The following is a 14,920-nucleotide window of genomic DNA, read 5'->3' on the forward strand; positions in this document are numbered from 1 at the left end:
CCCTTGCAGTTCTTTTCTCAATCCTAACCGGCAAGTGCCCATCCTTTCTCAGCATTTATTCGCCGATACAAGAGTCATGCGTTACACATAGCAATATCTAATAGAATCGTCAAGGCCATTTCGCTGTCTTCGCATTTCCCAAGTATATCTTCTAGATCTTCAGTGGTTAATTTACTGCTCATTTTCATCTAAAAATAGTGAGTTTATTTACTTTACTTACTTACTTTAAAAATATTGGGAAAAATACATCGCATAACGCAATGTTGCATAAGTGCAACAAAAACACAAATCATTCCAAAACTAAAAAAGGAACTGATTATCCAAGAAAACGTTAACCGATTATTGAATTTTATTCGACGTTGGATATCCCGTTTGGACGTTCTCAATCGAATGTTGCTGTTAATATCCTTATCGTAATGCGTAACATTGTCTTATCCACACTTAAATGAGACTATGTTCTATGCACGTAGATTCTCTCACTTTGGTTTTCTCCTTGAATAGTAGTTTTAATGCTCTGGTAAAATGAGGTAAAATGCTAATTCAACTACTTTCTCATTTCATTCAATATTACAATGACAATGTACCTAAGAAATCCAGATAGTAATGTGAAGAGTACCCAGATCCAATTTGCAAAATTTTGAAATCTTCTCCAAGATTTAGTAGTCAGTAACAGTTTTTCATACTCCATAGTTTTAATTAATTCTGCTGTTTTCATGATAGCAAATATACTTGCATAAAAAACACTGCAACTTGGCCATTCTTCTGCTTCTTCCGCTGTTTCCCTCTATGTGAGAATACACGTTGAAAATTGTATATTCATTACAAGCTTCAGCAGATTACAGACGTTGGTTGTAGTGTCGGGGAGTCGAACGGCAGAGATGCCTTGTATGAAATGAATGATATGAAATTTTATGAGAAAATCATTTATCCTCGAAAATAATTTTCAAACATTGAAAATACCTTAAATCTGCAAGTTGTGTGGGGGATACGGGTAGAAGATTTTACTATACTAAAGTAAAAAAGCAACAAAAATAAACTATAACACGATATGAAAACTGGACTTTACCTAAGTTGCTAACTATCGGTAACATCTATTTTTTCCCAAAACCACAGGATGACTCCGAACAACGTAATTTCCCATTTTATACATTTTTAAAATGTGCGATAGAAAAAAACTGCAACCCATTTAAAAACAAAATTAATTTGTTTGATGATAGTTTGGCTGAATGACAATAAAAAATTTTTCTCTTTTTTGAATCTTTTTTCTCTTTTTTTCGATTGTCATCGACAATGATTTTCAGGGATCTATTTCAAATTACACAATTAATTACAAATTAATAAGAGAAATGATACAACACACAAATCACATATTAGCTTTATTGTAGAGGAAAACGTCTACTCTTATTGAACCGTCTACTTTTATTTCTATAAATAAGTGCACAGTGGTCTGTTTCAGTTTTGTAGTTCATTCTTTTTTCGGAGGTTAATTTTTGATATGTAACATTTCTAATGAAAATCGTCTTCTGTAGATGTTTTCTTGTATATATATACATCCTTTAAGTTCGGTTTATGCCATGTCAATATGCAATGTGTTGCTAGCGCCGTTTTCTGTTCTAAAGGTTTATCTGATATTTGATCCGATTTATGTCCAGAAAATCTAGTTTTTAATTTCGTTGTTGTCGTGACAATATGTACCTTTTCACACACATTGGTTTCGCCACCGTTGCATGCTATCTTATAAACTACAATGTTCTTGTCCCCCTTTTTAGTCTACGTTTTAGATCTACTGAGCATATTGTTAGCATTGTAATTGGTTTTTAAAGCTTATTGGTATTTATCGTTTTTTACGCGTTCGATGTGCAAAATCTCTCCGAAAATCCAGATATATACGTTAAGGTATATACATCCAGATGTTATTAGTTTTTGGTACCAATCTAGACTTCGATTGTTATGGTGTCTAATGATTATTGAGTCAAGATATAGCAGCTTACAATCTTCCTTTGATTCGTAAGTAAATTGGATTTTTTGTCGAATGTATTTTGTATCCTTAGTGTGTTTTCAATACTATTCAAAATATATAACCCACATTCTTCGTTAATAATCTCGTGTTCGCCATCATCTTTCCTACGGAATCGTCCAATAATACCTTCATTATGACCATTGGAAGTATCTGGAGTCTTTTACACAAAGAGTCAATATTTCTATAAATATTCCCAAAGACCGGGAAATGGTTGGTTAGTTGTGGGTTAATTGTACATCAGGCGGCAAAAGGAATACCACTGAAACAGAAATTAAAGCAAAACATAATACATGCTACATTTATTGGAAAATATAAACAAAATAACAAGGAAAACAATGTGTAGAACAATGATGGCGGTTCAAAGGCTAGAATGTACTGTGCAATATGAGCTTTAAAAACTAAAATGTATAAACAAAATTTATGCAATCACATGTGCAGAATAGATTTTTTCATATAGTTGAACTTTAATAGAGTTAACAATAAACGACTTTAATAAGGCAGAAGTAATTCCGACGGGTTCCACATAAGGCCCCGTAAATCAAAACTCAAACATTAAACTATAACTAATTCGATTCTATAAAGGACTCCCTAGAATGCATCCGTATTCTAATACTGGGCGAACAATCTTTTGGTGACATAAGGATCATCAAATTCCTTAGACCAGTGTTTTATGAAACTTAATAAGAACTTGGCTTTAAATGGAAACGTAGTTTAGGATATTAGGTAACACCGAGGTCAGGAGAGGAATCAAACTTGTTTAATATGTATCAACTGATAATATAGTATTGGCTGGGATCTAAACAAGGGAAATTTTCTGCATTTTTTAGGATTAAAATACATACCACTTGCACTGCAACAGTTCACAAGCGAATGCAAATTATACAGTAAGGAAATCGAATTTTTATGCTAAGTATAATGAAATCCAGCATAATCGAACAGACCCGTTCATAAAACAAACGCTTATTCTCTTCGCTTATCTGAAGACTCTTTTCTGAAACACATGAATCAATGCCGTCGTTTATGCACTACATAGAACCTGATAAAAAAAGAGCATAGATTCGCCTACTAAATAAAAGTTTCGCCTACTAGGTGAAGATTTACTAATAATAGTGAATTATATAGAATTAGGTGTAATATATGTATAACCTTTGCATAAACTAATTCGTCATTTGGTCGACAGCTTCCGAAGGAATCGAGTGGTGGACTGCTATCACCTCTTCATTTAATCTATCCTTTCTAAAAAGTAGACAGTTATTGGAAAATATCTCTCTACCAAGAATGTCTGTGGTTTGACGCAAGTTTCAGTAAAAACAACTATTTTATATTCACAATAGGACTTTTAAGGAAAATATTTCTCAATTTATTGTGAAGACCTCCTACATTTTCGTAGATAGATATGATATGATAGATATCTGTTGAAATTTTTACAGGTCTAGGAGTTTCTGAACGCTCTCCGCAAACAAATTCCTTTAGCAAGGCACCATCGGCCCTGTACAGAATACTTTTGAGCGCGGTTGAGGCGCTGGGAAATTCTAACAATTACAAAAGAAGATTCCAAAATATCAGTTTCCCAGCTGCGATAAAATATCACATGTGTAGAATTCAGTGATCTTGGGCGCTGTCGCATATGATAATGTGTAAAATAATAAAGGACATGACCCACACACAAACAGATATCGATGCACCAGTAGGTAGCCAAGACCACTTGGATGAAGGGACAGCAGCCATGTGATAAAAATAGATAAGAACAATTACGTGGCTGCGACTAGGTAAGTTAGATTAGTTTCAGTAGTACGTAAGGAAAATATTTTACAAAATAAAATCAGAATTGGAAAAGCATTCGAACCGTCAGGTTCTGTCTTTCCTTTCTCACTTTTTCTTTGGTCATTCCAGCCTTCACTTTTTAAATTGAAAAGAAAAAGCGACCTTTAAAAAATAGTAATAGTTTTTCCTCGCTAGTGGTAAGAGACTCTCTACAAAAAAGTAGCTTTTCTTTAAAAAAGAAGAGGATTGCTACAAACAAGTCCGTTGATGCATTTTAAATGTAAGACCACAGGGGCCAAAGGGAATATTTTGAATAAAAACCATAGGGGCAAAATAAAATAAAAAAGCCTTAGGGGCAAAATAAATCAAAAGAAAAGCCATAGGGGCAAAAATAAAAACTCCATAGGGGCAAACATCAAATGAAAAGCCGTTAGGACAAAAACAGAAATGAAAAGCCAAAGGGGCAAAAAATAAAAAAAGGTATCTAAAAGGGGACAAAATTTCCCAAAACAAACCGTTTTGAAACGTGAACACCAATATTCCTCACACGGACAACAATAGTCCTCACTCGGAGGAACTACGAGGAGCTGTCTTAAGAAATGGAGTCATTTCATGGAGCCTATTACTTCGTATTCTCCATGGTACAATGATATCAAGGTAGGGCTTTGATACCATATGATTTTAATTTTTTTATTTCCTTGGCTTAGTATGTCATCTTTATTTGTTTATGTATGTGTTTTCTTTTCAATAACACAAAAATTTTCAGAAAATATTCAAATTCGGGTGTTTTAAAAATGTTTATTTCAACGTATGCATCGACAAAATCTAGAGTTTTTGTAGCGAAATAATCCTTTAGAGATATATAGTACTTGATTTTGAAAAGAAGTGTTGACCTTTCATTCAGTTATCGCGTTTTTTCAATTATTTATTCAAAATAAATGCAACAAGTTCTTTGATATTTAATTGTTTTGATACTAATTCTGACATTACAAGCCAAACAGTTAGACCTCAATACTTGCATTTTTTTCAAAGTTGGCCTACCTTCTCTACATTGTACCATGGTATTATCTATATATATCTAAATATGTTTATATATAAATACTTTTCATTTCATATTGTTCATCACTCATTCTTTAACGTAATAATACAGTCCACTTAAAGTGTACACATTAAGCCACCGGGAGAATGTACTAAATACTTTGTACATACTTTTGAGCGCGGTTGAGGCGCTGGGAAATTCTAACTATTAAAAATGAAGATTCCAAAATATCAGTTTACCAGCTGCGATAAAATATCACATGTGCAGGATTCATTGATCTTGGGCGCAGTCGCATATGATAATGTGTGAAATAATGAAGGACATGACCCACACACACAGATATCTATGGGCCAGCCATGTAAAACAATATATAAACAAAGTGCCTGCGATTAGGTTAAGTTAGATAAGTTTCAGTAGTACGTAAGGAACCTATTTTAAAAATAAAATCAGAATTGGAACATCATTCGAACCGTCAGGTTCTGTCTTTCCTTTCTAACCTTTTCAGCGCCAAATTGAGCTACTGACAATAATAATATTTTGTTAGCCATATTCATTTCAAAAGGAAAAATATCACGTGGTTGAGAAGAATTAAATTTGAATACCTTTAAATCGTTATCAGATGTTATTTTTTTAATTTTGGACCTTATGTAGTTAAAAAAAAGTTTTTCCAAGCGCAACAACCACCAGCTGTTTAGAAAGCGACTGATCAAAATCCTCAGATAGATAGAAAAACTGTAACAAAGTCAAACGCCATTATTTTTACATTGTTTTTTTTTAAAAATTTTATTGAACGAAAACAAAAAATGTCAGAAATAGCATCAAATTTCAGAATATGGTTGGATTTGTTCGAATTGGCCACCTTTGGAATTCATTCCTTCGAACGGTCAGTGAAACCGTCACACGCTGCCCGAATGTTGCTCTGCGGTATTTTGGCCCATTCCCGGCGAAACGCTTGCTTAAGGTGATCGACACTTTGGTATTTTTTAGTGCCAACCTTGCTTCCCAAAATACTCCAGACGCATTAGTCCAACGGATTGGTATCCAAAGATTTTGGTGGCCACTATGCGCTGGAAATGAAGCGAGGAACCTCATTTTGTAACCATTCTTGGGTGGCGCGAGCTGAGTGCGAAGGTGCTGAGTCCTGTTGAAATGTCCAAGGTCTGTGGCCATAATGTTTGCGTGCCCAAAGTTTTAATACACCCTCTAGAATGTTTTCGCGATAATATTCGACATTTATTTTGATGCCACGGTCAATTAATACGAGCAGAGAGTGGTCATCGGCTATTATGGCGGCCCACACCATCACCATGGCCTGCGCTTCAGTTCTGGTGGCCAAACGAAGGTGCACATTTTCATCTGACCTCTTTGGCAAATAAACACGATAATTTTGTTTGTTTACAAACTGCAGGACAACGAATATGTTCTTATCAGAGAAAACTAAATTCGGCAGTTCACCACTTTCGGCCAGGCGAAGCAACTCTTTAGCTTCTTGCAATTTTCGGAATTTCAATGGCTTTACCCGGAGCTAATTTTTCAATATTTGCCGGCCACTGTGACGCGGTTTTCGATAAAGTCGCTTCTTTACTTTTCGAACCATTTCTGCTGATGTTGCTGGTTTCTTCCATCCACTTTCTTGACGACGGGCTACGTTACCAGTATCACGGTAACGGGCGATGGAACGAGACACAAAAGATCACATTTAAATATTGGAATGCTGTAACGATAGCCACTTGTGCTTTTCCAGCCAAATATAAAGAAATCACACTATCACGCTGGAATTGAACCATCTCTCTCACCCTGTATAGTAACTGTAGAATTTAAATGTGTATTCTACTACAATAACATGTGGATGATATATGGTCCCTTGTAACATCATTTAATTATATTAACTGCAGTAGGAAATCTGAGATACAATGCATCACTACTACATTAAACATAATTCTCACAAGGGAGGTTAGCCACAATAGCAGAATTTAAAGTTATTATGTTATCAGGGGCTGAATTATTGGAACTAAGAGTACAAACAACTCTAGCGAACTTTTTTATATAAAAATTCAAAATTCTACAATCGGTCCCAGAATACAATAAACTTCAAATCGTACCCATGGTAAAATGAAGAAGGCAAAGTCATTTGAAATAAGCATACCTATCTCTGCATTTTCTGTACTTTATCTTATCAAATTTCACTGCATAAAAACTAGGTTTCTCTAAATTGTGTATTTACAATGGATTTATAAGTATATATATATATATATATATATATATATATATATATATATATATATATATATACATATATATATATATATATTGTGTTCCAGCTGATCGGTATTATTGTATCTATCGATAGTAATTGAGCATTATCAATGACATTTGTAAGTCGTGGTTTTTGCTTTGCTCTGTATACTTCATTTCAAGATCTGTGATTATTTATCTCGTTGCAATTATGTTTGTCTAATTGCCGTCAAGTGAGAGAGTGCGAAAACAGCGGTAACTCCATTATTTTTTCTGTAGACACAAAACAAGGAACATCTTGGGATAAGTTACACCATACTATACCACACCGGAGTCTCCGCTTGTAAGGTAATTTAAATGCAAATGCTGGAATAGATAATAATCCTAATCAGACTCAGCCGGAGTCAAGGCAAATAAGCCACAGACAAAACAGCCACACAAAATATCGGAGATAACACTATTAGTGGGGAACAGCATATAACCTTACGTGAAGTGCAGTCAGCACCAAATTCTCCCTGGAATTAAATAGAATGGCAGCCACTACAGTAAGTAACCAACAACAGCAATCTACTGGAAAACATACACCAGTGCTATACTTATCAGGTAAGCCTCTCAAACACAATTTGCAGCCGCCATTGGGACCATGCCGTCAACAAGAAGATTGATTCCGAAGCCTCGATCCCATCAGTCTTCTACCTATACTTTCAAAGTTGTTCGAAACATCCTAACTAAGAAAGTTAACATTACATATAGTAACATTATTTCCAAACCACAATTCAGCTTCCGTAAGAACGGCATTCGAAATGAAGGAATATTGTTCTGCGTTATTTATAGACATTCCCAAGTATTTAACTGAGTTTGGCATCTTGGAATTCTATACAAAATTTGAGAAACTCTACAAAAATCACACATAACTTTTTTTGTAGCTAATTGTCGAATCGTACATATGTTGTTAAATCGAAAGACGTACTTTCAAATTCGAAAAAAGTAATGGCTGGTTGCATCCAACGTCCAATACTATACGTGATATTTTCTGCGGATATGTCTACATCGAATGAAACTCTCACTTCAACCTTTGCTGATGATACCGCCTCACCTACAAACATATGTAAATCGGCCGACAAAATGGATTCTCCAATGCAAGCAAGTGCATACACGTTACTTTTGCTCTATGACGTTAACTTTGCCCCACAATAAAATTCTTCACTACACAAGTTCCACAGAAAGACACCGTAAAATTTCTCGCGATGCACCTGGACAGAGGACTTACATGAAGCCAACATGAAAATAAAACTAAAAAGATCAATATTGATTGGTATTTGCCATATGTTCTTCTATTAAATTAGAATACAAAGTTTCGTTGTATAAGACTGTAAAAAACCCATTTGGGCTTATGGTATACAGCTAATGCCTATAACGTAAGTAAGCTATAAAGAAGACAATCGAACATTCTTCTATCTATTGTAGGTGCACCTTGATACAAAAGAAACGTAAACATCTACAAGGACCTCAACATACCCACCGTTAACGAAGAAATAAAGAAGCTTTGCCGAACTTGAGCACACCATCGGTGCATCCAAATAGTTAGACCGCCAACTCCCGTTATTCGGAGTCGCATAGTTTCTATTTGTCTTACTTTTTAATTTTTTCGCGTCTTGTCTAGTCCGATGAACGTTTTTTATCGTCTACTGTTGTACTTCTGCTTCTAGAAGTACATAGTCCGCGAAATGATATAAGGGTATCTAACCAAAGCAACATTATATCCGTATGTATGATATAACTATATCTAAACTAACCTACTAAACTGAATTACCTATTCAATTAATTTACGGATATACCTGAACCAGCCATAACTTCAAAAATAGAGAAAAAATATATAATCAGATGGTTCCGTTAGGAACTGTCAATTGAAGTTAATTCGTTGTAGAATTTAGTTTGTTGCTTTGGATGTTATTTTTTGTAATCTATAGGTTGAGTCATGGTAGAATTAAGAAGGTAAAGTCATGCAATCATATATTTTCATTTTTTTTTTTCAAAATTATGAATTTGACAACACCTCATTGTCAAAATATATGTTTATGAATCCACTGTACTTACACATATCAGAGATGGGAACCTGTTTTCTATGAAGTGAAATTTGTCAAGGTAAAGTACAGAAAATGCAGAGATGGCAATGCTTATTTGAAATGACTACCTGCTAAATTTTACCATGGGTTGAGTACTTTTATGTGAAAACCAATTTCTCTCTTTGATGTTGAATGTTATTTGAAAAATGACAAGGTAAAGTACTTCAGAAAATGGTTGTCATATTCGATTTTGTAATTAGTACTTGATAGGGGTACTATTGTTTTGCATGGGCGACGTTAAGGACAAAAATGTTGGCATTAATGTTCCCAAAAACGTCGAATAAAATTCAATAATCGATTAACGTTTTCTTGGATAATCAATTCCTTTTTTAGTTTTGGACTGATTTATGTTTGTTGCATTTATGCAAGATTGCGTTATGCGATGTATTTTCCCCAATATTTTTAAAGTAAAGTGATTTTATTTTTAGATGAAAATGAGCAGTAAATTGACCACTGAAGATCTAGAAGATATACTTGAGAAATACGAAGACGGCGAAGATGCCCTTGACATTTCTATTAGATATGGCTATTGTATCGGCGAATAAATGCTAAGAAAGGATGGGCACTTGCCGGTTTGGATTGAGAAAAGAATCCGATGCAAGTTTCCGAACTGCAAGGGTTATACACAAAAAGCAAAAAAAAAAAAAACATTTTCAAAAATTTTCATACTTCTTAAAAATAAGTTTAATTTTTGGCTGCTTTGAGCGCAATGTTGCATTTCTGCAAAGCAATGTTTTTATACGCTCCACAATGTCCGTCCGCCTGTGGAAATCACTCTAGCTTCCGAACGAAATGAAGTAGGTTGATAAATTTTTACTCAAATGTGTATTATGTATGCAAGACTTTTGGGATTGAAAATGGGCCATGTATGCCCACGTCTTCGTATAGCCCCCATATAACGGTACCTCCCGATATTCGGTATTTTGATGACTTTAGCGACATTATTTACCGGAATTGTTTCAAATTTGGTATTTAAAGTTCGTAATAGATACTACAGCATAAAACAGAAAGTGAGCCATGTAGGTCCACCTCTTCGTATAGCCCCCATATAACTGTAACCCCCACCCCCCTTAATTGGGATTTTGATGATTTTAGCGACATTATATCCCGGAATTGTTTCACTTTTGGTAATTGACGTTCGTAATGGATACTACATTCTAACACAGAAAATGAGAGATGTAGGTCCACGTCTTCGTATAGCCTCTACCGGAATTACCCCCTTTACCGGAATTGTTTAAAATTTGGTATTTGAAGTTCGTAATAGATACTACAGCATAAAACAGAAAATGGGCCAAGTTGGTCCACCTCTTCGTATAGCCACCATATAACGGTAACTCTCACTCAACAAAGTCATTAAATTGAAAATGATAACAAATTTATTCCCTGTTTTTGACCCTTCATCAAGTATTTTTAATCTTTCATTAAATTGATTAAGAACTTTTTTTTAGGAATTTTTATAATTCCATCAATATACTGACTTTTACCATCTTGGTATCACATTTTCTGAATTAATATTTTATTAACACTTCATAAGGAATTTAAGACTATACTTGGCCAATAGGAGCAAACGGTTCTACATTTATTTTCGTTTCATTATTTTCTATAATTTTATTTAATAATTGTATAGGATTATTTCCATATATTTTTACAACCACAAGTTATTTAACTTTAACTCTAGCTTTAGCTCCTCCTTTATGATTATGTTTTATGTTATATGGATGAATTAATAATACTCAACATATATTTGCACACTTAGTTTCTCAAGGAACTCCAGCTATTTTAATACCATTTATGGTATGCTTTGAAACTATTAGTAATGGAATTCGACCTTTAGCTGTTCGATTAAGAGCTAATATAATTGCTGAATATTTACTTCTTACTCTTTTAGGAAATACAGGGCCTTATTTATCTATAGTATTAATTAGTTTCTTAACTATTACTCAAATTCCTTAATTAGTTTTAAAATCAGCAGTTGCAATAATTCAATCTTATGTGTTTACCGTTCTTAGAACATTATATTCTATAGAAGTTAATTAATGTTAACACATTCAGATCACACATTTCATTTAGTAGATTATAGTCCATGACCATTGACAGCATCAATCGGAGCTATAACAACAGTTGCAGGAATAGTAAAATGATTCCATCAATATGACAATTCAATATTCTTATTAGGAAATGTTATTACAACTTTAACTGTATACCAATGATGACGGGATGTTTCTCAAGAAGGAACATATCAATGTCTTAATACACTTTCTGTTACTACAGGATTACGGTGAGGAATAATCTTATTTATTCTTTCAGATGTTTTATTTTTTGTTTCATTTCTTTGAGCATTTTCCATTTTTTTCCTTCAATTGAATTAGGAGCAATATGACCACCTTTAAGAATTACTCATTTCAATCCATTTCAAATTCTTTATTAAATACTGTTATTTTATTGACTTCAGGAATTATTGTAACTTGAGCTCATCATAGTTTAATGGAAGGTAATCATTCACAAACTATACAAGGACTATTTTTTACAGTATTATTAGGGATTTACTTCACAATTCTTCAAGCTTATGAATATATTGAAGCTCCATTCACAATTGCAGATTCAGTTTACGGTTCTTCTTTCCTTATAGCAACAGGATTTCATGGTCTTCGTGTATTTATTGGAACAACTTTCTTAATTGTTTGTTTAGGTCGACATTTAAATAGCCACTTTCCAAAAATTCACCACTTTGGATTTGAAGCTGCTGCTTGATATAGACATTTTGTTGATATTGTTTGATTATTCCTTTATGTATCTGATGATGTTTACTGATGAGGAGGATAATTTATTATCTATATAGTATAAAAAGTTTATTTTATTTCCAATCATATGGTTTATTATTAATAGTATAGATAATTTTTTCAATTTTAACAATTAGTTCAATCCTTCTATTAATTTCTATAGTAGTAATCATCATTTGACCCAAAATCATCATCTCATTTACCTTCTTCTCTTCGATTTTTTTAATTACTATTATGTTTTTTAATTTTTGACGAAGAAATTGCATTAATTTTACCAATTATTTTAATTATTAAATTTTCAAACATTATATGCTGAACAATTACGTCCATTATTTTTATTTTAATTCTATTATTAGGACTTTATCATGAATGAAATAAAGGAATATTAAATTGATCAAACTAAATAAGGGTTGTAGGTTACTATAACATTTGATTTGCATTCAAAAAGTATTGGTTTTTCAATCTACCTTGAATATGAAACGATATATTGCAATTAGTTTCGACCTAATCTTAGGTAAATTTACCGTTATTCTTTAAATTATTTATTTGAAGCCAAAAAGCGGTTTATCACTGTTAATGATAGAATTGAGTTTTAAACTCCACTTAAGGAAGTATTATGTTCAAGTAAAAGCTGCTAACTTTTTATACCCTCCACCATACTATGGAGGATATATTCACTTTGTCATTCCGTTTGCAACTCCTCGAAATACTCATATCAGACCCAACAAAGTATATATTTTCTTGATTAGCGTAAAATTCTAAGACGATTTAGCCATGTCCGTCGATCTGTCTTTTGTAATCACGCTATCTTTCGAACGAATTGAGATAGAAGGCTAAAATTTTGTACACATTCACATTTTGCCAGTAGGCAGGTTAAGTTCGTAAATGGGCACTGTAGGTCCACGTTTTCATATAGCCCCCATATAACGGCACCTTCCGATATTCGGTATATTGATGATTTTAGCGAAATTATTCACCGGAATTATTTCACGTTTTCGTATAGCCCCCATATAACGGCGCCTCCTGATATTCGGTATTTTGATAATTTTAGCGACATTATTAACCGGAATTGTTTCAAATTTGGCATATGAAGCCCGAAACGGATACTACAGCCTGAGGCAGAAAGTTGTTGTGCAGGTCCACGTCTTCGTACAGCCCCATACAACGGTAACTCCCGATATTCGGTATTTTGATAATTTTAGCGACATTATTCACCGGTATTGTTGCAAATTTGGTGTTTGAAGATCGTATTGAATACTACAGCCTAATGCAGAAAATTGTCTGTGCATGTCCACGTCTTCGTATTGCCCCCACATAATGGTACCTCCATATATTCGGTATTTTGACGATTTTAGGTACAATACTCACCGAAATTGTTTGAGATGTCGTATTTGAAGTTGGTAATGGAAGCTATAACCTGTGACAGAAAATTGTCTATGCAGGTCCAGGTCTTCGTTTGGCTCCGATATAAAGGTACCTTCCTATGTACGGCATTTTGATGATTTTAGCTAAATTTTTCACCGTTTATATGAAGTTTCGAATTTGAATATGGCAATGGCTTATGACGAACAATGCCTATGTAGGTGCACGCCGTACAGACCCCAATATAACGGCTATATTCGGTATTTTTAAAATTTAAACAGAATTTTTGGAAAATGTTGCCTTTTTGAAAATTTCCAAATTCGTTCTAAATGGTGGAGTGTATTCAAAGGTCGGCCCGGCTGAACTTACTGCTTTTTTACTTGTTTCTTTTAATGGTTAATAAATAAATAAATAAATAAACCAAATTCCATTTATACTTCTATTTATATACTTTAATTGAAACTTTATATTTTATTTTATAAATTACAAAATATATATATATATAAACTTAATAATAAATAAATAAATGTTTAAATTATTAAAATATTCAGATCAACCCTGATCAAAATTCGTTTCTTCCCTAAAATTAAGGGATAATTAATTATTCCATAAGTAGAAATATAAGGTATAAATCATATTGATCCTAAAAAATGAGAAAAATTATGATTTCTCAAAGCCTTTTTTATAAATAAACGCACATTAGAAATTAAATATCCTATTAAACCACCAAAAATACAAAATTAATGAACAATAGGTCTTCTCAAGTTTTTGTGGCTTTTCATAAGCTGTAATCATTTCTATCGCCGAACGCCCAATTGTGATCGCCATTTATTTATTGTATCTATCGATAGTAATTGATCATTGTCAATGACATTTGTAAGTCGCGTTTTTCGCATTCCTCTTTGTCTTTCGTGTCCAGTTTTGTGATAATTTCTCTCGTTGCAATTGCAATTATGTTTGCATAAAGGAATATTAAATTGATCAAACTAAATAAGGGTTGTAGGTTACTATAACATTTGATTTGCATTCAAAAAGTATTGGTTTTTTAATCTACCTTGAATATGAAACGATATATTGCAATTAGTTTCGACCTAATCTTAGGTAAATTTACCGTTATTCTTTAAATTATTTATTTGAAGCCAAAAAGCGGTTTATCACTGTTAATGATAGAATTGAGTTTTAAACTCCACTTAAGGAAGTATTATGTTCAAGTAAAAGCTGCTAACTTTTTATACCCTCCACCATACTATGGAGGATATATTCACTTTGTCATTCCGTTTGCAACTCCTCGAAATACTCATATCAGACCCAACAAAGTATATATTTTCTTGATTAGCGTAAAATTCTAAGACGATTTAGCCATGTCCGTCGATCTGTCTTTTGTAATCACGCTATCTTTCGAACGAATTGAGATAGAAGGCTAAAATTTTGTACACATTCACATTTTGCCAGTAGGCAGGTTAAGTTCGTAAATGGGCATTGTAGGTCCACGTTTTCATATAGCCCCCATATAACGGCACCTTCCGATATTCGGTATATTGATGATTTTAGCGAAATTATTCACCGGAATTATTTCACGTTTTCGTATAGCCCC

At 33.4% G+C, this 14,920-nt stretch overlaps 1 long non-coding RNA gene across 1 annotated transcript; it reads right to left on the minus strand.

Moving 5' to 3' along the window:
* Window positions 1–181: 181 nt before the first annotated feature.
* LOC109613904 (uncharacterized) lies at window positions 182–1,083 on the minus strand. Its single transcript, XR_002195258.2, has 3 exons — window positions 961–1,083; window positions 585–882; window positions 182–514 (listed from the first exon to the last, which is right to left on the minus strand). It is a non-coding gene; the product is annotated as an uncharacterized LOC109613904 (long non-coding RNA).
* Between the last annotated feature and the right edge of the window lie 13,837 nt (window positions 1,084–14,920).

This window comes from Musca domestica, unplaced genomic scaffold (genome assembly GCF_030504385.1).
Source record: "Musca domestica strain aabys unplaced genomic scaffold, Musca_domestica.polishedcontigs.V.1.1 21, whole genome shotgun sequence".
Classification (NCBI taxonomy): Eukaryota; Metazoa; Arthropoda; class Insecta; order Diptera; family Muscidae; genus Musca; species Musca domestica.